We start from the raw sequence: 26827 nt of genomic DNA on the forward strand, positions 1-26827 counted from the left end.
CAAGGCCAGAACAGCCCGTGGGCACCCGCGGGTGCGCCGACGTTGCGGGGCCCGATCAGAGTTGCTCGAGAGTTCGTTCTCTCTGGCGCCCAGCTGCAGCGTACCCTCCATGCCCCCAGGGCCTGGTGGATGCTGCTACCCTCTCGGTCCCCTGCACTGGGCCTCAGCGCAATCCTATTGAGCATGATTTTTAGGTCATCACCGCTCTTCCAGACCATATGAGTTCTCTTTATTGATGGAAGAAAGCTGGGGCCGCCTCGTGACGTCCTCCCCACTGAGAAGCTGCTTATCGAGGGTGTGATGTAGACAGCGCCATGCCCCAGTGTCCCGAGACCTGAGCCTTTTGGGCGGGCCTGGTGAAGCAAGACTTTGTCGTCAGGGCAAGAACCTCACTTAGGGATGGGGCTCTAAGGAGAGAGGGAGAGGCCAGCTGTCAGGACGGCCTGCTCTGTGGCAAGTGCCATTCGGCCACCATGTTTCATAGCCGGAGCCCTGGCCGCAGATGGCCAGGCGTGTGGCTGACCCAGCCATGGCTCGGGTCCGCAAGCAAGGAGCAGGGCTCAGGGTAGCAGCTGTCCATTCCTGGGCCTCCTGAAACAATGGAGATCGGGGCCCCTGTGGGAGCCTCCCCTTGCTGAGAAGGCCCCAGAACATGGCCGGGAACACAGGGTTTTCGAGGGCTCCCGCGATGTCCAGCGGGGCCCCAAGCAAACGGTGGCGGTCCCAGAAATCATGACCAGGAGGACGCCCGCCCCCAGATCGGCCCAGCTGTGGTCCATGCATCCGGGCGCTGGCACTCGCAGCCAATGTGGGCCCCCACTCCCCGTTGGGCCAGGGCTGTTGTGGGATTCACGGGTCACCTTCTTCCACTAGCGCAAGGCAGGAGACCACTGCCCACCCTGTAACAGGGTCCTGATTCTTCCTCTGTTGCAGCTCTTCCTAAGGGGCCTCCCAGGGCAGGTTCTTGCTCCATGCCTGCTGTTGCCTTGAGCTCTCCCATTCTTCCCCAGGGCCAGCCAAAGCTTGCTGACTCGTGAGCCCAAGGAAACATGGAGGGCTGTCCTTCAGCAGCCTCCCAGGCTCCCAAACTCGTTGGCAGTCTGATGCATGGGTCATGAGCTCTGCCCTCTCCAACCTCAAGGATCAGGCGCTGGGGTGGCTGGAGCAGGAACCACACATTTTAGGGGACAGGAGCCCCTGACGCCCTGTGTCTCACGTCGACTCTGCTCATGGGTGCACAGTGTAAGAGCCTGCCCCTCCCAGAGGAACTGACTTCTGTGTCCCGGAATTAGAGGCTGCGCAGGCCGGGTGAAATCGTCCAATCCGTGTGGCATGGGTATATCCACTGGGTGAATTAGGATTCAATTTGCTACCTGTGTAGGGGTGGGGCTCAACAACCCCCATAAAGGTTGGTCTGCGAGGCTGGTGCGGAAGAGAATAATGAGAGTTGTCACAAGGAAGAAGAAGTAGTAGAAGAGTTGGCGGGAGCAGCAGAGAGGGAAGCAGCGGGAGCAGCAGAGAAAAGAGTAGGCAGGAGCAGCAGAGAGGAGTCGGCGCGAGCAGTGGAAGGAGAGTCGGCCGGAGCAGAAGAAAGAGAGCTGTGACAACTCTTGTAAGAGCTATAGGAGCTGTAGCAACTCATGTTAAGAGCTGTAAGAGCCGTAACAACTCTTGTAAGAGCTGTGAAATTTGTGACAGCTCTTGTCTGAGGTTGACGAGCCATCCACAGCCAAGCCGCCATCGGACCCGAGCCGCCAGCGGCCCCCAGCCACCCGCAGCTCCGACGCCCGCAGCCCCGCCCACACTGCAGCTTCGGTGGCGGCGCCCCAGTGAGCAGCGGAGCCAAATGCACCCGAGCCGCCAGCGGACCCCAGCCGCCGTTGGCCCCGATGCCCGCAGCCCCGCCCACACCGCGGCTTCTGCACCGGCACCGTGGGAAGCCGCGGAACCACCAGCACTCCAGCAGCAGCGGAGCTGCCAGCGGTCATGACACCAGCGGTCCCGATGCCAGCGGTCCTGACGCCAGCTGTCCTGATGCCAGTGGTCCCGACGCCGAGGTCCCAGCACGCCAGAGGTCCTAGCATTCCAGCATCAGCCAGCACGCCAACGGTCCCAACGCCAGATGTCCCAGCACTCCAGCAGCTGCCGGCACGCCAGCGGTCCCGACGCCAGAGGTCCTAGCACTCTAGCAGCAGCTGAGATGCCAGCCATCCCGACGCCAGAGTTCCCAGCCCTCCAGCAGCATCCGAGATGCCGGCGGTCTTGACGCCAGCGGTCTTGATGCCAGCGGTCCGACACCAGCGGCCCCGCTGACACACAGGGGGGAATGTCCTAGATGCCAGCAACCTCGCTGTGAACGGCCTCGCTGCCAGGAGCGGCCTTGATACCCTGAGCCTCAGCCTCACTGGAGCTGCGCCATTCTGGGGAGCAGCTTCATCAGGAAAGAGGCTTCCTCCAGAGTGGCCTCTTTTTGTGAGCAGCCTTGTCCGAGGAGCGGTCTCGACGGAGCAGCCCTTGTCCAGGGAGCAGCCTTTCGGGGGAGCAGCCCTGTCTGAGGAGCAACCTCATCAGCTGCAGCCTCGTCCAGAGTGGCCTCGTTCAGAGTGGCCTCATCTACAGAAAGGTCTTGACCAGAGCAACCACGTTGGGAGCAGACTTGTCGGGGTCTTCGTCATCACCTTTTCATAAGAGACAGCCCTGACCGGTCAGTTTGGTTTTTGATGCTCGGAGTGAAGTAAAGCTTTGTTTGATTTTTGTTTTATATCAGTCTCGTTCTTTGATCATGGACCCTAACATTGAGGGCTCGTCCGGGATCAAACGATGAGAGCTGAGCCAGCATCGGAATTTTTAGGAAAAGCCTCCAGAGGTATTGGGATCTTGGGTATTGGGATCCTGGGTATTGGTATCCTATCTGTCTGTCTGGTTGGAGCTCCAGGGTATAGCCCACCGAGGAGAAGCTGGACTCAGCCATGCTCCCCAGGGCTGGAGTGGATGCGGGGAGGCCCCATCCCTCTGCTGATAGATCGACCGGGGTTTCAAGTCCCCCTGGGCGGTCCGGGGGTTCGAGTCCCTCTAGATGGTTGTGGGGTATGAGTCCCCCGCCGCAGTTGGGGGCTTCGAGTCCCCTGGGTTGTCAGGGGGTTTGAGTTCCCCTAGGTGGTCAGGGGATACGAGTCCCCCGCCTCCCCCTAGACAGTTGAGGGATTCGAGTCTCCCTAGGCAGTTGGAGGATAAAGAAAGTCCCCACCAGCAGCAGGCTCTGGATGAGAATCGCTGGGTCTGTGGTTTCTTTGCCTTGTTTTTTTGATGACTGTTGTGCTCTTTGTTGTATTTGGGAAAATGGGACAAACGGGGATTGAGGGGCCTGTTGTGACACCCCTAGGTCTTGTTCTTGAACATTTCAAGGATTTTCAAGGTAAAGCCACCCAGTCAGGTGACAAGGTTTATCCAGGAAAACTAAAAACACTCTGCCAATTAAAGTGGCCCACTTTCTCCACAGGGTGGCCGCTGGAAGGAATGTTTGCCTTGACTCAGATTTATTCCACACTGGGTGAGGTCTTTGATCTACATCGAGACCAAATACCATATATTTTGGCCTGGCGATATCTGATAGAAGAGCCGCCGTCATGGCTCAAGTCCGACCTTCCCCCTGCTAATGAAACCATTTCTCTCCCTCTAAGGCAGGACAGAGCACCAAAACCAGAACAGACAGATGAGGGGGATCCAGGGAAGAAGACCGTTCTACCTCCATTGGATATGGAGGATGCGGAATTTCCCCCCTCTTATTTGTCCTCTAAATCTGACTCTTAGTCTCAAAATTCCTTTACAGTCCACCTCATACATGGTCGGGGTCCACTTATGGGACTACCAAGCGGAGAGACCGCCCTGATCCTCCCCCTTTCCTCTATCCCCCTCAGCCTTCCTTCACCCCACTGGTACTGTCTGTGCCAATGCTGCCTCTTCGTGAGATTGCTCTACCAGATGGAAGAGGGCAGCCCTACCTAATATATATCCCTTTCTCCTCTTCTGACATCTATAACTGGAAGACCCAACATAAATCTTTTTCTGACCACCCTCAGGATTTAATTAGCCTCTTGGAGACTGTCTTTCTTACTCATCAACCTACCTGAATAGATGTTCAACAGCTCCTTATGGCTCTCTTTAATGGGGAAGAATGGGATCGCATCATGTGAGAAACCCATAAGGTGATAAGCGAGAGACTTGTCAGGGACCTCGATCTCCGCTGAATGGAGGACTACTGCCCGAGGGAGCCCCCCGACTGGGATCCAAACTCTGATGTAGGTAAGGAGAGCTTACGTTTCTACCGCCAGGCTCTACTGGGAGGCCTCCGTGCAGCTGCAAGGAGACCCATGAATTTATCCAAAATTAGTACAGTGACTCAGGGAAAGAATGAGTCTCCAGGAGCTTTCGTAGAAAGGCTAATTTAAGCCTATAAAATGTATAGCCCGATCAATCCTGAGGCACCCGAAAATCAGAGGGCAATGAATCTTGCTTTTGCCAGCCAGTCAGCCCCAGATATAAGGAGGAAACTTCAGAAAATTGAAGGATTTGAAGGGAAGAATCTGACTGAGTTAGTGGGAATAGCAGAAAAGGTGTTTAACAACAGGGATGCGAAGAGGAAGAAAAACAGACAAAAAAACTGGTTAAGGTTTTGGCATTACATGAGGCAGAGAGGAGATGGGTAGGGGATAGTAAATGGAAGGAAAAGCCTAAGCACAGAGAAGGCAGGCGGGAAGACTTAGATTCAGATCAGCGTGCATACTGTAAGCAAAAAGGACATTGGGCCAGGAAGTACCCTAAAAAGAAGATCGCAATGCTTGCCACTAGAGACTGAAGGGACCATGGTTCGGAGCCCCTCCCCGAATCTTGGGTAAAAATTGAAGTGGAGGGGAAATCAGTTGATTTTTTGGTGGACACAGGAGCCCAATTTTCATCATTACTTAAACCTATGGGAAAACTATCTGGAGAGGAAGTTTGGGTACAAGGAGCAAATGGCACAGAGAGACATAAATGGACAACAGAAAGGACTTTAAATTTGGCCTCGGGAGTAGTTAAACATCGATTTTTGGTCCTCCCTAATGCCCCATATAACTTGATGGAAAGAGATCTCCTCCACAAGTTAAGAGCTGGTATTCAGTTCTCGGAAGGAGACATGACTGTAACCTTGAGACAGCCCACTGTAGAAGTGCTTATGGCAGCAGTAGATGAATACCTCCTTTACGAGCCAGTCTCAAAACCAGAGGAGACACAAGGGGGGGCCTTCTCCAAATCCTACAAGATGAGTTTCCCGAGGTCTGGGCAGAAGGGAAGCCCTCTGGCTTGGCCAAAGAACAACCTCCAGTGGTGGTACAATTAAAGGAGACAGCTATGGCTATTCGCATTCTGCAGTACCCCTTTCCCTGGGAAGCAAAGGAAGGGATCAGAAAACATATTAACCGCCTCCGAGGAGATGGGATCCTAGTTCCTTGCAAATCTCCATGGAACACACCTTTGCTGCCCATCAAAAAGGCCAAGACTGGGGAGTCCCAACCCGTTCAGGACTTGCGGGAAGTTAACAAACGGGTTGAAGATATCCACCTGACGGTGCCTAACCCCTATACCCTACTCTCCCTCCTGGGCCCCAAAAGAACTGTATATACTGTCTTAGATCTCAAGGATGCATTTTTCTGTATACCTTTAGCAAGGGAATCTCAGCCCATTTTTTACTTTTGAGTGGTCTGACCCACAGGAAGGGTTTCAAGGCCAGCTCACCTGGACAAGTCTTCCCCAAGGATTCAAGAATTCACCCACCATTTTGATGAGGCCCTACATGAGGATTTGCGTGAGTACAGATCCTACAACGCAGGAGTCACTCTGTTACAGTACGTTGATGACTTGCTAGTAGCCGCTGAGGACTATGAGTCATGTTTGCGAGGGACGAGAGCTCTCTTACAGACTTTGCAGGAAAAAGGGTATCGGGTGTCAGCGAAGAAAGCACAGCTCTGTCAGAGCCATGCCACTTATCTAGGCTTTGATCTCCATGAGGGAGTGCGTTCACTGTCTAAGTCCAGGAAACAGGTGATCACCCGATAACCCCGCCCCACCACATCCTGACATGTGAGGGAGTTTCTTGGGACAGTGGGCTACTGTAGGCTGTGGATACCGCGGTTTGCGGAGATTGCCCGACCTCTCTACGAACTGACAAAAGGAGGGCTCACTATGATAGAGTGGACTGCTGAGGCAGAAGGAGCATTTCGGGAATTAAAAACAGCCTTACTGAGTGCCCCAGCATTGGCCATCCCAGATGTTACCAAGCCCTTCCAATTGTATGTGGATGAAAAAGCAGGGGTGGCCAAAGGAGTTTTAACTCAGACTCTGGGACCTTGGTGAAGGCCAGTGGCCTATCTTATCAAGAAACTAGATCCAGTAGCAGCTGGGTTCCCCCCTTGCCTCCGCATAATTGCTGCAACGGCCCTCCAGGTCAAGGATGCGAGTAAACTGACTTTGGGTCAAAATCTTATCGTAACCACCACACACGCTATTGAGGGCCTTCTCCGGACTCCACCAGACTGATGGATGATGAACGCTCAAGTAACGGGGTATCAGGCCCTTCTCCTCAATGAACCAAAAGTGACCTTATGACCCCCAGTGGTGCTAAATCCAGCCACACTGCTGCTAGAGGAGCTGGCTGACCATCCACACGACTGTGGGGAGGTCCTAACCCAAGTCACAGGAATAAGGCCGGATCTCAGAGACATTCCCCTCCCTGATGCCGAGATGACTCTGTTCACAGATGGGAGTAGTTACATGGCCAATGGAAAGAGGTATGCAGGGGCTGCGGTGGTTTCTCCTGAGCAGGAACTCTGGATAGCAGCCCTGCCACATGGAACTTCGGCACAAAGAGCAGAACTGATTGCACTCACTAAGGCACTGCAGATGGCTAAAGGTAAAACCGCCAACATCTATACGGACAGCAGGTATGCCTTTGCTACTCTCCATATACATTGGGCTATTTATAAAGAAAGGGGACTATTAACAGCAGAAGGAAAAGGAATTAAAAACAGAGGAGAAATATTGGCTCTCCTCCAGGCTATTTGGGACCCAAAAGAGGTGGCTGTTATGCATTGCCCGGGACACCAGAAGGGGACTGATCTGATTTCAAAAGGAAACCACTTAGCAGATCAAGCCACAAAGCAAGCTGCTAGAGAAACAGTGCAAGAACTGGTTACACTCCCGGCTCCAGCCCTACCAGAAAAACCGAACTGTTCAGAAGAAGATTTAAAATATTTGCAGAAATGGGTTAAATTGGACTATGAAGGGGACTGGGCTAAGATTAAAACAGGAAAAATAATTCTTCCTCGAAGACTAGGTAAGAAGTTAGTAGACCAGATACATCAGGGTACTTATTTTGGGACACGAAAACTCAAGGAGCTTATAGGCAAGCATTTCCAGGTTTCTAAATTAGGGCGTATGGTTCAGGATGTAGTTGACAGATGTGCTCAGTGCCAGGCAGTTAATGTGGTAAGAACTAAGATGGGAAGAGGGAAAAGAGAAAGAAGTAAGGAACCAGGAATTTATTGGGAAATAGATTTTACGGAAATGAAACCCGGAAAATATGGGCACAAGTATATGTTGGTTTTTGTGGATACCTTTTCAGGCTTTTTCTGCCAAACATGAGACAGCAGGAGTGGTAGCCAAAAAGCTATTAGAAGAGGTAATTCCTAGGTTTGGGCTGCCTCTTGCGATCGGGTCGGACAATGGCCCTGCATTAGTGAGTTCAGTCTCACAGGCATTGGCCAAGGCCGTGGGCACAAATTGGAAACTACATTGTGCCTATCAGCCGCAGAGTTCTGGGCAAGTAGAGAGAATGAACCAGACTCTTAAAGAGACTTTGACAAAACTTATTCTGGAGACTGGCGGTGGATGGTTAGATCTCCTTCCTTTCGCCCTCCTCAGGGCCTGATGTACACCCTACTTAAACAAGGTGACCCAATTAGAAATAATGATTGGGAGACCCCCCCCCACTCTGTCCTTGGCTACATGAGGTTGTCCTAGCAGAAATGATTGATCAGTCGGTACTTCAGTCACTGCAGGCATTACAGTCTGTCTTAAAAAAAAATCCCACGCAGGGATCCGAACTGCCCACATTGGGAAGGAGACAATGGTGGAACCACATCCTCACCAACCCAGGGACTTGGTTTGGATGCGTTGCTATCAAGTGGGGAACTTGGAGCCTCGCTGGATGGGACAGTTTACTGTTATCCTAATGACTCCCACAGCAATAAAAGTAGAAGACATTAGGGCCTGGGTTCATGCGGGTCATTTTAAACGAGCTGAGAGTAGGGAAGCCCCCCAAAGATGGAAGCTGCAGCCGACAGACCCCGCTGACCATGGACTAAAACTAAGACTAAAAAAACTGTAAGTTTATTGTTGCTGTACTAAAGAAAAATTGGAGCGATAAAATGTTAGAATTAGCTGAAAAGTCAAGGATTTGACTAATCTCCAAAGAAAAGGGAGGAATGTAAGGGCCTGCCCCTCCCAGAGTAACTAGCTTGTGGACCCCGGAAGTAGGGGCGGGGCAGGCCGGGTGAAGACGTCCAATCGGTGTGGCGTGGGTATATCCACTGGGTAAATTAGGATTCAGTTGGCTACCTGTGTAGGGGCGGGGCTCAACCACCCCCATAAAGGTTGGTCTGCGAGGCTGGCAGGGAAGAGAATAAGGAGAGCTGTCACAAGGAAGAAGAAGCAGTAGAGGATTCGTTGGGAGCAGCAGAGAGGGGAGCAGCGGGAGCAGCAGAGAAAAGAGTCAGCGGGAGCAACAGAGAGAAGAGTCAGCAGGAGCAGAGGAAGGAGAGTCGGCCGGAGCAGAAGAAAGAGAGCTGTGACAGCTCTTGTAAGAGCTACAGGAGCTGTAGCAGCTCTTGTTAAGAGCTGTAGGAGCTGTAACAGCTCTTGTAAGAGCTGTGAAAGTTGTGAGAGCTGTTGTCAGAGCTAGACGAGCCACCTGCAGCCAAGCCGCAATCAGACTGTGAACGGCCTCGCTGCCAGGAGTGGCCTTGATACCCTGAGCCGCAGCCTCGCTGGAGCTGCACCATTCTGGGGAGCGGCTTCGTCAGGAAAGAGGCTTCCTCCAGAGTGGCCTCTTTTTGTGAGCAGCCTTGTCCAAGGAGCGGACTCACCAGAGCAGCCCTTGTCCGGGGAGCAGCATTTCCGGAGAGCAGCCCTGCCTGAGGAGCAACCTCATCAACTGCGGCCTCATCCAGAGTGGCCTCGTCCAGAGTGGTCTCATCTACAGAAAGGCCTTGAACAGAGCAGCCACATTGGGAGCAGACTTGCCAGGGTCATCGTCGTCACCTTTTCGAAAGATATAGACGGCCGGTCAGTTTCACTTTGATGCTTGGCATAAAATAAAGCTTTGTTTGACTTTTGCTTTATATCAGTCTCGTTCTTTGAACCCGGACCCTAACACACAGGACACAACGGGAGACACAAGGAGGCCTCAGGGGCACTCGGGTCTGACGCGGCACCCCCCCGGGCTCCAGTCGTTGCCAATAACCCGGCCCAATGTTCGCATCCCCTGCACCTGGGATGACCCCAGGGCAGCTGTTCATGGGCAAGTCAATGCCGTTGGGACGAGGGCCCCCACCCCTAGCTCAGTGCTGGTGTCAGAGCCCCTGCCGTGATTCGGGCTTCGAGGACGACGCCCATGGCACCTGGCATCTCCCTCCAGGCCCAGAGTCTCCCACTCACCTCTCTTGGGCAATGCCGCGCTGACAACCTGGCGCCCAAGGCCCGCTGAAAGACACAAGGAGACAAGTTTCCTAAGCCATGGCGCTCAGGGAGCTGTCCTGGGAGGGGGCTTGGGTCGCTAGGCCGGGCGGCCTGCCTCAAGCCCTACAGGGGGCCCCTGACGTGCATGACCAGGCCAGGGCCCCAACAGGGAGCCCCGACAGATCGTTCGGCTCAAGGCCGCAACTGCAGCGCCCCTCCAGGGTCCCGAGGGTCTGGGGGATGCGGATCCCGGCACAGACGCCTGATTTGGGCCTCAGCATAATCCTACTGAGCATGATTTTTAGGTCATCATCACTCTTCGAGACCATATGAGTTCCCATCATTGACCCAAGCAAGCTGGTGGCGATGGGTGCGGTCGTGTCGCACCCAGAACCTGCTTACCGGGGGTGCATGCCGCACAGCACCATGCCTCAGGCTGCTGAGACACTAGACCTGTGGGCATGGCTTGGCCAAGCAAGACATGCTCATGCGGGTGAGCTCCTTGATTGTGCATGGGTTCTGAGGAGAGACGGAGAGACAAGCTGTCAAACGGCCCTGGTCTGGTGTGCTGGCCAGGCGGCCGAGGGTGACTTTTCCCAAGGTCCTGGCTGGTCACGCCGGGCCTATGGCTGACCCACGCGTGGCTGGTATCCACCACGAAGGAGCAGGGACCACCGAGAAGCTGCTTACCGAGGGTGCGATCGGGACAGTGCCATGCCCCGGGGTCCCGAGACCTGGGCCCTTTGGGCGGGAATGGGAGAAGCAAGACTTGGTAGTCAGGGTGAGATCCTCACTGAGAGATGGGGCTCAAAGGAGAGAGGGAGTGGCCAGCTGTCAGGACGGATGCTCTATGGCACGTGCCATGCAGCCACCATGTTTCATAGCCGGAGCCCTGGCCGCAGATGGCCAGGCGTGTGGCTGACACAGCCATGGCTTGGGTCCACAAGCAAGGAGAAGGGCACAGGGGAGAAGCTGCCCATTCCTGGGCCTCCCGAACAAATGGAGATCGGGGCCCCTGTGGGAGCCTCCCCTTGCTGAGAAGGCCCTAGAACATGGCCGGGAACACAGGGTTTTCGAGGGCTCCCACGATGTCCAGCGATGCCCCAAGCAAACGGTGGTGGTCCCAAACGTTATGTCCAGGAGGACGCCCACCCCCAGGTCGGCCCAGCTGTGGTCTATGAATCCGGGCGCTGACACTCACAGCCAATATGGGCCCCCATGCCCAGATGGCCCTGGGCTGTAGAGGGAGTCGCGGGTCACCGTCTCCCACTAGCGCAAGGTAGGAGACCACTGCCCGCCCTGCAACAGGGTCCTGAATCTTCCACTGTGGCGGCGCTTCCTCTGGGGGCCTCCAAGGACTGGCTCTTGCCCAATGCTCACTGTGGCCTGGGGCTCTCCCATTCTTCCCAAGGGCCAGCCAAAGCTTGCTGACTCGTGAGCCCAAGGAAACATGTAGGGCTGTCCATCATCGCTCTTCGAGACCATATGAGTTCTCATCATTGACACAAGCAAGCTGGTGGAAATGCGTTCAGTCGCGTCACACCGAGAACCTGCTTACTGGGGGTTCATGCCGTACAGCTCCATGCCCCCGGCTACTGAGACATTAGACCTGTGGGCAGGGCTGGGCCAAGCAAGACATGCTCATGCGGGCGAGCTCCTCGATTGTGCACGGGGTTCTGAAGAGAGACGGAGAGACCAGCTGTCAAAACGCCCTGGATTGGGGCACCGGCCAGGCGGCCGAGGGAGACGTTTCCCAAGGTCCTGGCTGGTGGAGCCTGGCCCATGGCTGACCCACGCGTGGCTGGTGTCCGCCAGGAAGGAGCAGGGCCCAGGGGCCCAGCTGCCCTGACCTGGGCATCCCCAAACAAGGGAGATCGTGGCCTCTGTAGGAGCCCAGCCTTCCGCAGAACGGCCCCTGAACATGGCACGGAACACAGGGTTTCAATGGGTTCCCGTTGTCTTCTGGGGATGCGAGCCAAGTGTGGCTGCCTGGGACATAAGGCCAGGACGCCTCCCAACCACACCTCATCCCACGTGGGATCCAAGGATCAGAGCCCACCCACTAGAAGCCCAAGGTTGCTCCGGCCCAGGGTTCCCCCTGGGCTGAGCAGTGAATGTCAGGTCCCTATCCAGCACTGCCCCAAGGCACACCGCCCACTGGCCGCCCTGGGCTAGGGAGCGGACTCTCCCCATGCAGGGCCGCTTCATCAGGACCCGGTCCTGGGTGCTTGAGAGTCTCAGGCGAGAGGCTCCGAACCCATGGGAGATATGGCGTGGGACTCGCACATTCCGAGCCAGTTCCCAGTTGAACCTTGCTGTCCCGAGAGCACAAGAAATCCTTCTGCGCTCTTCGGAAGCAGCCCGCCGGTGTCCCAAACCCCTTGGGCATCTGCTCTAGGGGACAGGAGCTCAGGCCTCTTCAGCCCGCCGAAAGCAGCCAAGTTCCGGGCCTCGAGCCGCACCCTGTTGCTGAAGGACACAGAGGCTTGTGAGACCACAGGTCTGACGTCAACTACGTTCCCGGGCCCACGGGACACGCCGGCATGTGTCAGGAGGCCTCCGCGGCACCTGGGCCAATGGCGGCCACCCCGCGCTTACCAGGCCTTGCCAGCCACCCGGCCCCACGTTCACATTCCCTGAACCTGGCATGCCTCAAGGGCACATGCTCCTGTAAAGGTCAACCCCGTGTGGACAACGGGGATGCCCACCCCAAGCCCAGGGCCAGCTGCAGAGTCTCTGCTGGTGTTACTGCTTCCCGATCCCAGGCCAAGGCATCTGGGCCCTCCCTCCAAGCCCAGAGGCGTCGCTCACCTCTCCTGGTTGTCGACGCATCGAGAACCGTGCCAGAGAGGCCCGCTGCAAGACACAAGGAGTGAGGGTGGCTATGCCATGGCTCCCGGGGAGCTGTCCTAGGAAGAGCATTGGGTCGGCAGGCCGGCTTCAAGGCCAGAACAGCCCGTGGGCACCCGCGGGTGTGCCGACGTTGCGGGGCCAGAGCACAGGGGCTCGAGAGTTCGTTCTCCTCTAGCGCCCAGCTGCAGCGCACCCTCCATGCCCCGAGGGCCTGGCGGATGCTGATCCTCGCACGGTCCCCTGCCCTGGGCCTCAGCATAATCCTATTGAGCATGATTTTTAGGTCATCACCGCTCTTCCAGACCATATGAGTTCTCATCATTGACCCAAGCTAGCCGGGGGTTCCGCGTGACGTTCCTGCCCACCGAGAAGCTGCTTACCGAGGGTGCGATCGGGACAGCGCCATGCCCCGGGGTCCCGAGACCTGGGCCCTGTGGGTTGGGCTGGGAGAAGCAAGACTTGGTCATCAGGGCGAGATCCTCACTGAGGGATGGGGCTCTAAGGAGACAGGGAGAGGCCAGCTGTCAGGACGGCCTGCTCTGTGGCAAGTGCCGTGCGGCCACCATGTTTCATAGCCGGAGGCCTGGCCGCAGATGGCCACGCATGTGGCTGACCCAGCCATGGCTCGGGTCCGCAAACAAGCAGCAGGGCACCGAGGAGTAGCTGCCCATTCCTGGGCCTCCTGAAACAATGGAGATTGGGGCCTCTGTGGGAGCTTCCCCTTGCTGAGAAAGGCCCCAGAACATGGCCGGGAACACAGAGGTTTCGAGGGCTCCCCCGATGTCTACTGGAGCCCCCAGCAAACGGTGGCGGTCACAGAAGTTATGTCCAGGAGGACGCTCTCCCCCAGATTGGCCCAGTTCTGGTCTATACATTCCGGTGCTGGCACTCGCAGCCAATGTGGGCCCCCACGCCCAGATCGGCAAGGGCTGAAGAGGGAGTCCAGGGTTTTCTCCCACTAGCGCAAGACAGGAGACCACTTCCTGCCCTGCATCAAGGTCCTGTCTCTCCCCCTGTGGCAGTGCTTCCTCTTGGGTCCTCACATTACATGCTCTCGCCCAATGCCCACTGTGGCCTTGGGCTCCTCCATTCTTCCCTAGGGCCAGCCAAAGCTTACTGAATCGTGAGCCCAGGGAAACATGGAGGGCTGTACTTCAGCAGCCTCCTAGGCTCCCACAGTCTTTGGCAGTCTGGTGCATGCATCACGAGCTCTGCCCTCTCCAACCCCAAGAAACAGGCGCTGGGGGTGGCTGGAGCAAGAACCACACGTTGAGGGGGACAGAAGCCCCTGACACCCAGGGTCTCACGTCCACTCTGCTCATGGTCACACAGGACACAACAAGAGGCACAAGGAGGCCTCAGGCGCACGCAGGTCTGTGGCGGCATTCCCCCGGGATCCAGTCCTTGCCAGTCACCCGGCCCAACGTTCGCATTCCCTGCCCCTGGGATGACCCCAGGGCGGCTGTTCGTGGGCAAGTCAACGCCGTTTGGACAACGAGGGCCCCCACCCCTAGCTCAGTGCCGGAGCGAGAGACCCTGCCATGATTCCGGCTTTTCAGACGACGCCTATGGCGCCTGGTATCTCCCTCCAGGCCCGGAGTCTCCCACTCACCTCTTGGGCAACTCTGCGCTGACAACCTGGCGCCCAAGGCCCGCTGAAAGACACAAGGAGACAAGCTTTCCTAAGCCATGGCACCCAGGGATCTGTCCTGGGCGGGGGATTGGTCGCTAGGCCGGGCGGCATGCCTCAACCCCTCTAGGGGACCCAGGACAGGCCAGGGCCAGAGCAGGTAGCCCTGAGAGATCGTTTGCCTCAAAGCACCAATGGCAGCACCCCTCCAGGGTCCCTAGGGTCTGGGGGATGCTTTCCCGACACAGACTGCTGCACTGGGGCTCTCGTAATTGTATTGAGCATGATTTTTAGGTCTTCTTTGCTCTTCGAGACCATATGAGTTCTTATCTTCGCCCAAGAATTCCGGGGCGATATGTGATGTCCCTATCCACCCAGAACCTGCTTACTGTGGATCCTTTTTTTAGAATACCATGACGTGGGGATGAGCCTTTGGTCCTTCTGGTTGTTCGGTGTCAATGAAGAATTGTATTCCTGGTAGGATCCTTGCCCTGGACATGCGTTTAAGGAGAGACTAAAATGCCAGCTTTCCACATGCCCTTTTCCAGATCACATGCCATAGGACCAAGTCCTTCCATTCTCGAAGGATTGGCAAGTGGTGTTCATGTCTGGTTCTCTCCAGCACAGTTCTTGGGTCCACAAGGAGTGCAGTTTCCAGGTTCACCAATGCGTATTCCTGGGCAAGCCTGCTTGATGGAATCCATTACTCCCTCCTGATCTTACTATTGCTGAGTCAGGCTTCAGTACATGACCATGCACACTGAGTTCTTGAGAACTCTCCCCTCTCTCTGCATGGTTCTCAAGGGAAGAGTGCCAGCTCTGCTAGTTTGGGTGAACTGTCACCCTCCCATGGATTGGCCTATCTCTGGTTCCCAGAACCAGGCCTTGACGCTCAATACCAAAGTTTGCCCAGGCACCCAGGTTCTCCATCCCTGAGGAATGAATCTCTGGCCACCATCCACCACAAGAACAATTTATGGTGTCCATGGCTTGCTCTGGACAAGGGTCTTGACTCTCACCCTGTTGCACTACTTCCCCAGAAACACAACCTGAGGTGTTGATGGTCTGGGCCAGAGGCTCAGGCCCGATGCCTGCTATCATCTGGGACTCACCGTTTCCTCCCCAAGGTCCGGTGGAACCTTTCTGTCTCACAAACACAAGGAATCAGCGAGTGGTGTGTTAAGCAGGTTTACAGTGCCCCAAACTTTTTGGGAGTCAGTTGCAAGTGACAGGGGGTCTGACCTCTCCACTGCTGGGAAGCATGGTTAAGGGTGGGGCTTGAGGAACTACCCGCAGCTGAAGGAGACAGAGGCCTCTGATCCCAAGGGCCCACATCCACCATCCAGAGGCCCACAGTCCACACCTGTATACATCGGGAGCCCTCAGGTGCACACAGGCCTATGGCAGCATTCCCACCCTTTTGAGTTTATGTCTGTGTCTCAACCAACATTTCTTTTCCTCTGCACATGGGATAGCTCAAGGGCAGATGTTCATGAGAAAGTCAATGCCATCTGGATAATGAGTGCTCCCACCCTAGGCTAATGCCATCGCCTGAGCCAATGCCCTGATGTGGGCTCCCCGAACCCACCCCAATTGCATCTGGGGTTTCTCTCTTAGTCTTCTCTAAGCTTCCACTCACCTCTCTTGGTTGAGGCTGTGATGAGGAATTGGCGACCAAGGCCTGCTGAATGACTCAAGGAGACCAGGGTTGCTAAGCCATGGCTCCCTAGGAGTTGTCCTGGTAAGAGAAATGTGGTGGTAGGCCAGACCAAATGCCTGAACACTTCATGGGAACCTGGAGGCCCACAGGCAAACCAGGGTCACAGTGGGGAGCGTCAAGTGATCATTTGCCTCAAGCCCCCAACTGTAGTGCTCCCCCAGGGTCCCGAGGATCTCGGGGATGCTGACCCTTACATGGTCCCCTGCATTGGGTCTCAGCATAACCCTATTGAGCATGATTTTTAGGTCATCATCACTCTCATTGAGACAATATGAGCTCTCATCGTTGACCCAACTAAGCCAGTGGTGATGCATGAGGTCACTGCCCACCAGAACCTGCTTACCAGTTGGTATTACTGTAGGGCTGCATGCCCCATAGCTCAGGAGACTTTGGACCTCTTGGAGGGGCTGAGCCAAGCAAGACTTGGCCCTAAGTGTGGGATCCTCCACTGGAACAGGTTCTAAGGAGAGAATGATTGGCCAGCTGTCAAAATGCCCTGCTCCAGGGCACCTGCCCTGCAGCCAGGAGCTGCCATTCCTGAAGGCCTGGCAGGGAGTTGCCAGGCCTGAGGCTTACCTGCACACTACATGGGATTGAAAGGAAGGAACAGGGTACAGGAGCACCAATGCCCATCCCTGGGAAGCTCAAAACAACAGAGTACATGGCTCCCATGGGAGCCTAGCCTTGCTGAGGCAGGCCCCAGTATATGGTCCAGTACACAGAGCTCTCGTAAGGTCCCTGGAGAGAGGGATAGGTCAGCTGTCAAAGCTCACTGCTCTGGGGCTCCTGCCGTGTGGCCATGATTCGCCATTCCTCAACCTTCGATGCCTTTAGCATGACCTTTGGTCTGCCTTGATAACCCTGGATACCTAAGTGAAGAATGGAATTCCTGAAAACCTATGCCTTTTCTTTTATCTCCTATGAATGGTACTTATTTCTCCACTGTGGAATTCATGTCTTGGTAATTCTGCACTGTGGAATTCATGTCTTGATAATGCACCACCACTCAATGGCATGCTGGCTTCTTAAATCTGCATTTTGTGGGAATGATTTGCTTGGTCTTAGATTTGGTAGCCCCAGTTTTTTTGGCCTGTCCTTGGACTTTGCATGGAATATGCCCCCTGTGACATTCATGTCTGGACACTGTGCCCTTGTGACCACGGTTTGATAGAGCATCCAGCATCGTGGAAATTCTTCCTTGCTCACCTCTGCCAAGCAGAATGCCAGGCTTACTACAGAGCCTGATGCCCAGGTACACATGATTTTGTGCCTCTTCCTGGAGTTTGGTAGTCCTGCTCTTGTATGAGTGTGCTTGTTTTCTTTCTGGTCAGAAGTAATCTGTTTAATGAGAAGTAAGATATTTGTCAGAACAACATTTCCATCTGCGTCATTTTTTTGTTTTTTCTTTATCTGTATAAACCATTTAGTAAATGAATGTTTTCAGAATAAGTGAACCAATGGATGTATAATTATAGTGTTGTAGCAAATCCATATATATCTACTTTCTTAAAAACACAGTAAGTTGGTCCTTAGTGTTTGTTTATGTGCATATATCTATCTATATCTTTATCTCTATCTATCTATAACTATATAGTGTCATAAATAGACCTAGTTGCTCTGATTCAGTATTTAAACTCTGTTTGCATTTTTAATGATTTTACTTCTTAGGCTCACTCATTTTTAGATTCAATTTCATTTTTCTCCGACAATAATTTAATATATTCCAGAAACTCTTATGAAATGTCATTGTGACTTTATATGTAATTGTTTTACAGTAAAACACATCTTCCATCATTATACGTGTTCCTCATATCAAGTAAACTTTCAGTCCATTTTTCAAAAGCCATGTTTCTTTTCTTAATATTGTCCTTCCATATCCTGATAACAGCATTTAAAATATATGATTTATATATTTATATAAGTACTTCCATATACCCTACCATATTGATGTACAGGTGAACTTATGTGATCATAGAAACATGAGGTCAGGAGGGAGTTGCTTTAGTTTTCCGAAGAACTTTCTTATTTATTTCTACAAAATTACACTTGAAATAGGTTTTGTATTCCTGTTTGTTTCCTTCTTTAAGACATACATTTTCCCCAAATAAGTTTTCCAAGTACTTTGGGCACTGGTGCCCTTATTGGGTAAAACTTATTTGGTGAGAGTTCCTGTCATGAACAACTGACAATACAAAGAGCTCACAATATTTTTGCTTCTTTTTATTTAAATTCAGTTAGCCAACATATAGTGCATCATAGTTTTGGATGTAGAGTTTAGTAATTCACCAGTGCTCCTCACATCTCGTGTCCTCCTTAATGCCCATCACCCAATTACCCCATCCCCCACCCACCTCCTCTCCAGCAGCCATGTTTGTTTTCCTATAGCTATGAGTGTTTCATGGTTCTTTCCCATCATTTCTTCCCATCAGTCTTCCCTTATTTCCCCTATGATCTTCTGTGCTGTTTCTTACATTCCACATATGAGGGAAACCATATGATAATTGTCTTTCTCTGATTGACTTATTTCACTTGGCCCAATACCCTCCAGTTCCATTAATGTCAATGTAAATGGTAAGATTTCATACTTTTTGATGGCTGGGTATTTTCTTAAATTGTCATAAGAAGTTTCATCAATCCAGCAGAGTCACAAGTTAGCTATCTGAATTCTTTTCAGTGTCTTCCAACTGAGATCCATGGGACAAATTTTTGCATCTCACCATCTGACCACCATGGATGTCAACCTTTTCTAGAAGAGGTCTGAGACTGAAATGCAAACTATTGCTGTTGTCAACTCTGAGCTGTATTTGATGTATTTTCCTCAACCTGGACACATACTGACTTGTGTCATGTTTTCCAGTGGTCAAGGACAGATATCTTCCACTGCTATTTTACACATTTCTTTGAAATTAACAAAGTTACACTTTCCAGAGATTCTCTCATGTCAGGATGACACAAGAAGAAATAAACCCTCTATTATTTAGTTTTCTGGAAGGAGTCAAATACATGTATTGCCTTTACATGGGCTTTCTCTTTTGCCCTAGTTTTTTGTGCCCTGTATCTATGATCACATGCATCAACTCACCTCATGTCTTATGACAACAATTGCTTGAGTGTTCAACTGAAGACACAATGAGGAGAAAATGTATAGAAATGTTCCAAATGGAGGCTCCCTTGAGGAAACATGGATCATGTAATAAAGTCTAAAATATGAACATTTGTTAGGTACATGGAATCTTATGAACATTGTACATCAGAAGGGATTGCCTTGAGGTTATCTCAAGTCTGAAATTCCATTATTTCCCCAGTGATAATGCATAAACGAATGAATGAATTATAAAGAAATTTATAAATTAATCAATTAATTAATACCCAAAGAAATAAATTCAAATTTACTTTATAAAAATGCTGAGCACCATTCATTCACCATAAAGGAGAAGTCCTTTTTTATAGACAAGCTTCTAGATTGGAAAAGCAGTCAAGTTGTGTCTGGTAAAATCAAGATTGCTATGGTCCATTTTTTGTCTACACAGCAATATTGGTATGTGGATAACTGGGCTTGGTTATTGGCCATGAACCCGTAAAATGACTTTGTAAAATTATGTAGAGTTAGTTTTATGGTGTCTTGTAAATGTGTTCACTACCCATCACTGAGATAAAACCTTGTATGAGGCTCTTTAGGTCATGGTTGAAAATACATTATTTTTGTTCTGACTCCTCTTTCATGTTCTTACCAACATCTTGAAATCAACAATGTGAATATTTTCTTTGTAATATATATGTTTATTTCTGTACTTGGGCAAATAATATCTCATGATGTAGGTGATAACATGGCTCCAAAAATCTCAACGTCAGATTTATATAAGTACTTCCAAGTTGTTTTTGTTTTCCTTTATTGTGCCATCTTCTAAAAGATTTATGTCTTGAGAAGAAGAACTTCAAATATGAAGTTAGTGTTCCGTTTGGCAAAGCTAAACAGATTAATGGGCCAATTGGGAAAAACTGGCATCACCAATAACCCACTATTCCTTACAGCAACATTTAAAGACCTAATAATCCTCGTGGGCTACCACATACTTATCTGAATACTCAAGTGTCTTTTAGCCAAGACCCATCGCTGGATGCCATGGGCATTATCCTTCCTTAGAGGAATTTGTTTTGAGTATCCGATGAAGATGCCAGCAGTGATTATCCCTTCAGTATATTAGAGTTAATTTTCAACCTGTGCACAGACAGATAGTAACATTTCTTAGAGGTTAGGGGTTGGGTAGTGAAGGAAATATTTCCTCCATTTGGAGAATGATCCAATTCAGGTATAACTAAAATGTTTCCAGCGATGCTATCTCAGTTGTCTGACTCCCAGAAAGGAATCAAACATCTATAGCACTTAGCTTTCTGAAAGTAGTCACTTATTTGTCTTCTTAAGTCAGACGTCTTGTATAGTCTAATTTTCTGTGTCACCTATATCTATGATCAAACACATCCACGCAGTTTGAATTTTAATGCAAGTTAAATTCTTTCCAGAACTTCCAAATGAATAATATGATGAGAAAAATACAGCTAAGGGCCAGGCTTGAGGATGGCCCTCTGTAACTAAATACGTCTTGCTGAATATAGCCTAAACTTGAGGATGTGCTGTGGTCATAAAACCAATAAAGAAGATTCCCTGTAGGGACTTGTTGCCTGAAGACCAAAAACCCATTACTTTAGAAAGGAAATATATGGATCTTCAACCTTTTGTTTTGGCATTACTGACTTCATTGTGCCTCAATATAAAATTATTGAGCATGATTTTCAGGTCATCAATTCTCTAAAAGATAAAATGTGTTCTCATCTTCAATCCAACTATGGCACTATCTATCAAATTATACACTTTGACATGTATATGCTCATCAGTGATAGATTTTGCAATTTGTGATGCCAAAATACACATGACTTGTACCATATGCCATCATGAACACCTGGCTGACATAGGTTCATTCTGTGGCAACAGCCAAACAGGGATCTTTTTTTTAAGAGTCATTTTCTGGTGTAGACAGTTGTAAGACCGATTACAAAATGTTTTACTAACATTTCTCAGGTACTCGTGATTTATCCATACTCTACATTGAGCAATTATAATCATTTCTGGAAAAAAATTACTTCTTACAGAGTTGATGCAGCTTTCATTCACCAAGCAGAGAAAGGACAATATATACAGGTTTCTTAAGTTTGGATAAACATTCAGGTGGTGTTTGTAGACATGGGAGAGATTCATTGGTCAATTTTATTCTATCCAATAAAGTTCATGATTCATTACATATAAACTCAAATAAAATCTTACTCTTTCAGCCATATGTAACTCTGGATCTAGAAACCAGGTGTCAGGACACTTGAAATTATGATCACTTCATGAATCTTTTGGAACCATATAAGGAGCTTTGGGCAATGAGCTGTTGTATTATATTGTAAGTCCTCTTCAGTGTCTTACAATGTTGACAAAAACAGAATAAAGGAAAATGTAATAATTAGTGTAAATATATACACTTTTATATTTAGACCAAATAAACTCACAGAATGGAGTAGGAACCATAGCTCTGAAATATTTGCATATACTTTAAATAAACTTTCAGTAAAAAAGTTATGTTTTTTTTCACTTATTATAAGGAAAATACAAATCAAAACCAGGATGGGATACCACTTCATACCTATCAGAATGGCTAAAATTAACAATATGGGAAACAACAAATTTTGGTGAGGATACAGAAAAAAAGTAAATCTCTTAACACTGTTGGTGGGAATGCAAACTGGTACAGCCACTCTGGAAAACAGTATGGAGCTTCCTTTAAAAGGTAAAATGGGACTACCCTATAATGCAGCAATTACACCACTGGTTATTTACCTAAAGGATGAAAAGAATACTGATTTGAAGGGGCAAAAGCATCCCAGTGTTTATAGCAGCACTATCAACAATAGCCAAATTATGGAAAGAGCCCAAACCTCCACAGACTGCTGAATGGATGGTAAAGATGTGGTATGATATGTTCTATGAAATATTACTCAGCCATAAAAAAGAATGAAATATTGTCATTTGCAATGACATGGATGGTGCTAGATTGTATTATGTTAAACAAAACAATTCAGTCAGAGAAAGGCAAATACTATATAATTTTACTCATATGTGAATAAGAAACAAAACAAGTGAACATGGGGAAGGGGGAAAGAGACGGAAGGAAACCATAAGAGATTCTTAGCTATAGAGAATAACTGAGGGTTGCTGTAGGGCAGATGGGCAGGGGACAGGGTAATTGTGTGATGGACATTAAGGAGGGGACTTGTTGTAATAAACACTGTTATATACAAACAATGACCCACTAAATTCTACCCCTGAAACTAATACTATGCTGTATATGAATTAACTTGAGTTTAAATAGAATATTGAGGAGTGACAAGGCAAGATGGCAGAGGAGTGGGGGACTCCATTTCAACAGGTCCCCTGAAGTTAGCTGGATATCTACCAAGCCATTCTGAACACCAGCGGAAGCAGCTTGAGGTGTAAGATTATATGTCTGGATCTCTACAAGTGCAGAGGATCATCAATTGTCAGGTACAAAGGATTGAGTTGTGATTCTGTGCACAGATATGATAGGATAAACAGAAGGGGGAGGAAGCCAACAGAAGCTAGCCACTGGAAAGTAATATAAAACTCCAGTGAAAAAGTGCCTGCACCAGGTGACCAGCAATAACTTGCAGAGCAGTGGTGGCAGGACAAGAAGTGCTTGATAATATTGCTGAGACAGGATACAGGAGCGGAAGGGGCACACACTGGGACTGGAGTGGCTGCTTACACAGACCTGTTTCCACAGACCTGGGGTGGCTGTCCCCACGACCGCCACTGCCCATGCCCATGTGGTCCTGGGCCCACCTGTGTGGACCCAGGCGAGCTGCTACCACCACTGCTGCTGCCCATGCCTGCCTAGACCTGGATTGCTGCTAGTTTTGGAAGCAGAAAGGGCAGAGACAAGCGGGGACCTGAATAGGGTCACCGGGGACATGCACCACCTGGGGGTGGCTGCAGTTTTCAATGGCCCTTACAGAAAGGGAGACTGTGTGTTCTGAAGTGTTCAGAGAGGAGCAGACTGTGACTTCTCTGCCCTGGAGAGAGGTCTGCGTGTGTACATTTCACTTTGTTCTGACCTTCTGAAAAGCCATCAGAGAACAAAAGTCCCCAGAGAACAAAAGCCCCAAAGAACGTTGCTACAGAGCCCAGCCCTCTGATAGGGGGCAGGGCAACTCCAACCAAGCACGGTTTCCTGAAAAACAGCACAGCAGGCTCCACCCCCAGAAAACAAGCTGGAAGAACACGAGGACAACAGCCCTTGAGTCCTCATAAAACTGTAAACCCCCCAAACCAGGGGAAAATAGTACATTGAGCTCCCGATGTTGCCTCAAGGCCTGTGTATTTCTCAGACACAACTTTTTTTTAAATTTTCCCATGTTTCTTCTTCTTCTTTTTTTTTTACTTTCTTCCCATTTCAACTAGATGTGTAATACAACATATTCCAAAGTAGCTTTTTAACTTGTACTTTTTCATACCTAAATTTTCCCTTTAGATAGATAGATCAATAGATAGATGATAGATAGATAGATATAAGCTTTAATGTAGTCCTTTTTTCCTTATTCAATACTACCTTTATATATATATACCAATTTTAATTCCTTATAACTCTGGGAAGTAGTGTTTTCTAATAAAGAGAACAAAATACATCCAGGAAGAACTGAAACACCCTATGTTGTCCAATTTAGGGATTATAGCCCCTTTCCTCACTCCCTCTTTTTTTAACTTTATAAATCTAATTCCTGGGTTCCATTTTGGCTGAGTTTTTTCAGAGGTGGCTTCTGTCAGCTCCAAACATTCCTAGGCTGCATCTTGCCTGGATTATGGTTGCTAGTTTCAACTCTATACATCCCCTCAACCTTTCAACAACATAATGACTAGGAGAAGGAACTCTTTTTTTAAGATTATTTATTTATTTCTTTATCTGACAGACAGAGATCACAAGTAGGCAGAGAGGCAGGCAGAGAGAGAGGGGAAAGCAGGCTCCCCACTGAGCAGGGAGCTTAATGTGGGGCTCAATCCCAGGACCATGGGATCATGACCTGAGCTGAAGGGAGAGGCTTTAACCCACTGAATCACACAGGCACCCCAGGAAAAGGAACTCTTAATAAAGAAAAGAACCAGACTCAATGGCTTCTCCCACAGACCTAATGAATATGGATATAAGCAAGATGTAAGAAATAAACTTCAGGGTAGCAATTATGAAAACAATAGCTAGGCTGGAGAAAAGCATTAGTAGCAAGATAGAATCTCTAAGTGCAGAAATGAGAGTTAAACAGGCCAAACTAGGAGTGCCTGTGTGGCTCCATGGGTTAAAGCCTCTGCCTTCAGTTTAGGTCATAATCCCAGGGTCCTGGGATTGAGCCCCGCATTGGGCTCTCTGCTCAGCAGGGAACATGTCTCCCCTTCTCTCTCTGCTTGCCTTTCTGCCTACTTGTGATCTCTGTCAAATAAATAAATAAATAAATCTTAAAAAAAAAAAGACAGGCCAAACTTAAAAATGCTATGAATGAAATGCAGTCTAAACTAAATACTCTAGTGCTCTCTTTGGCAGCACATATACTAAATTAATAATCTAACAACTAGGGTAAATGAGGCAGAAGAATGAATTAGTGATTTGGAAGATAAGCAGATATAAAGGAAGGAACAGGAGGAGGCCTGGGACAAACAGCTTAAAATCCATAAGAACAGACTTAGAGAAATCGATGACTCCATGAAACGTTCCAGTGTCAGAATAACTGAGATTCCTGAGGGTGAGGAGAGAAAGAGAGGGCTAGAAGATATATTTGAGCAAATCATAGCTGAGAACTTCTCAATCTGGGGAATGAAACAAGCATTCGTGTCCTATGGGCAGAGAGGACACCCTTCTAAGATTAAGGGGAACAAACCAATGATGTGGCATGTATTAGTAAAACTTGCAAATCCTATATTTAACTAATGAATCATTGAACACTACATTAAAAAATTTATGTACTGGGGCGCCTGGGTGGCTCAGTGGGTTAAGCCGCTGCCTTCAGCTCAGGTCATGATCTCAGGGTCCTGGGATCGAGTCCCGCATCGGGCTCTCTGCTCAGCAGGGAGCCTGCTTCCCTCTCTCTCTCTCTCTCTCTCTCTGCCTGCCTCTCCATCTACTTGTGATCTCTCTCTGTCAAATAAATAAATAAAAAATCTTTAAAAAAAAAAAAATTTATGTACTATACAGGTTAACCAAACATAATAAATAAATAAAAACTCACAAATCTTAGAACCAAGGAGACCATCCTGAGAGCAGTTTAGGGGAGAGATTATTTATGTACAGAAAGAGAACCATCAGAATAACATCAGACGTGTCCACAGAGATCTGGGAAGCCAAAAATGTCTGGCAAAACATTTCAGGGTACTAAATGAGAATATGCAACAAGGAATACTTTATCCAGCAAGGCTATCATTCAGAACAGATGGAGAGATAAAGAGCTTCCAGAATGGGAAGAAACTGAAAGAGTACATGACCACCAAGCCAGCCCTGTAAGAAATACTAAGGGGGATTCTATAAAAGAAGAAGAACCTCTAGAGCAATATAGACCAGAAATTTACAGACAATCCATATAAACAGGGACTGTACAGACAATGGGATGGCAATAAACACATATCTTTCATTAGTAACTCTCAACATTAATGGCCTAATGTTCCCATGAAATGACACAGGGTTGCTGATTGGACACAAAGATAGGACCCATCCATGTGCTGTCTACAAGAGACTCATTTTGAACCTAAAGACACATCCAGACTGAAAGTAAGGGGATGGAGATCCATTTTTCATACCAATGGACCTCAAAAGAAAGCTGGGTTATAAATTCTTATATCAAACAAATTATAATTTAAACCAAAGACTGTAATAACAGATCCAGAGGGACACTATATTATTCTTAAAGGGTATATCTAACAAGAAAATATAACAATTGAGTGGTGCCTGGGTGGCTCAGTAGGTTAAAGCCTCTGCCTTCAGCTCAGGTTATGATCCCAGCATCCTGGGATTGAGCCCTGCATTGTCTCTGCTTGGAAGGGAACCTGCTTCCCTTGCTCTGCCTGCCTCTCTGCCTATTTGTGATCTGTCTGTCAGATAAATAAATACAATCTTTAAAAAAAATAAAAAAAAATCTATGTTCCCAACATGGTAACAGCCAACTACATAAGCCAGCTTTTAACCAAAATAAAGAATCAGATCGACAATGATACATTAATAGTAAATAATTTTAACACCTGACTCTCAGCATTGGACAGATCATCTAAACAGAAGATCAACAAAGAAACAAGAGCTTTGAATGACACATGGACCAGAGGGACTTCCTAGATATACAGAACATTTCACCTTAAGAAAACAGAATACTCATTCTTCTCAAATGCATACAGAACTTTCTCCAAAATAGACCACATACTAGGTTACAAATCAGGTCTCAGCCAATATCAAAAGTTGAGATTATTCTGTGAATATCAGACCATAGTGCCTTGAAACTTGAACTGAACCACAAGAAAAAAATTGGAAGGAATTCAAACACTTGGAAGTTAAAGGGCATCCTACTAAAGAATCAATAGGTCAACCAGGAAATTAAAGAAGAACTTAAGCAATTCATGGAAACCAATGAGAACAAAAGCATATTGGTCCAAAACTTATGGGATACTGCAAAGTTGGTTCTTTTTTTATTTTTAAGATTTTTTTATTCATTTATTTGACAGACAGAGATCACAAATAGGCAGAGAGGCAGGCAGAGGGAGAGAAAGA

General features: G+C 49.1%; 5 non-coding genes and 1 pseudogene across 5 annotated transcripts; all 6 read right to left on the minus strand.

Annotated features, from left to right (window-relative positions):
* Positions 1-161: 161 nt before the first annotated feature.
* LOC116862771 lies at positions 162-236 on the minus strand (annotated as a pseudogene).
* A 9804-nt stretch (positions 237-10040) lies between these two features.
* On the minus strand, positions 10041-10121 carry LOC116862769. The gene has a single exon (XR_004381699.1). It is a non-coding gene; the product is annotated as a small nucleolar RNA SNORD115 (small nucleolar RNA).
* A 2750-nt stretch (positions 10122-12871) lies between these two features.
* LOC116862763 lies at positions 12872-12952 on the minus strand. Its single transcript, XR_004381693.1, has one exon. It is a non-coding gene; the product is annotated as a small nucleolar RNA SNORD115 (small nucleolar RNA).
* A 1561-nt stretch (positions 12953-14513) lies between these two features.
* LOC116862772 lies at positions 14514-14593 on the minus strand. The gene has a single exon (XR_004381701.1). It is a non-coding gene; the product is annotated as a small nucleolar RNA SNORD115 (small nucleolar RNA).
* A 1590-nt stretch (positions 14594-16183) lies between these two features.
* On the minus strand, positions 16184-16266 carry LOC116862770. The gene has a single exon (XR_004381700.1). It is a non-coding gene; the product is annotated as a small nucleolar RNA SNORD115 (small nucleolar RNA).
* Positions 16267-20733: 4467 nt separating this feature from the next.
* LOC116862764 lies at positions 20734-20814 on the minus strand. The gene has a single exon (XR_004381694.1). It is a non-coding gene; the product is annotated as a small nucleolar RNA SNORD115 (small nucleolar RNA).
* Between the last annotated feature and the right edge of the window lie 6013 nt (positions 20815-26827).

This window comes from Lontra canadensis, unplaced genomic scaffold (assembly GCF_010015895.1).
Source record: "Lontra canadensis isolate GAN:19392208 unplaced genomic scaffold, GSC_riverotter_1.0 scaffold318, whole genome shotgun sequence".
Lineage (NCBI taxonomy): Eukaryota > Metazoa > Chordata > Mammalia > Carnivora > Mustelidae > Lontra > Lontra canadensis.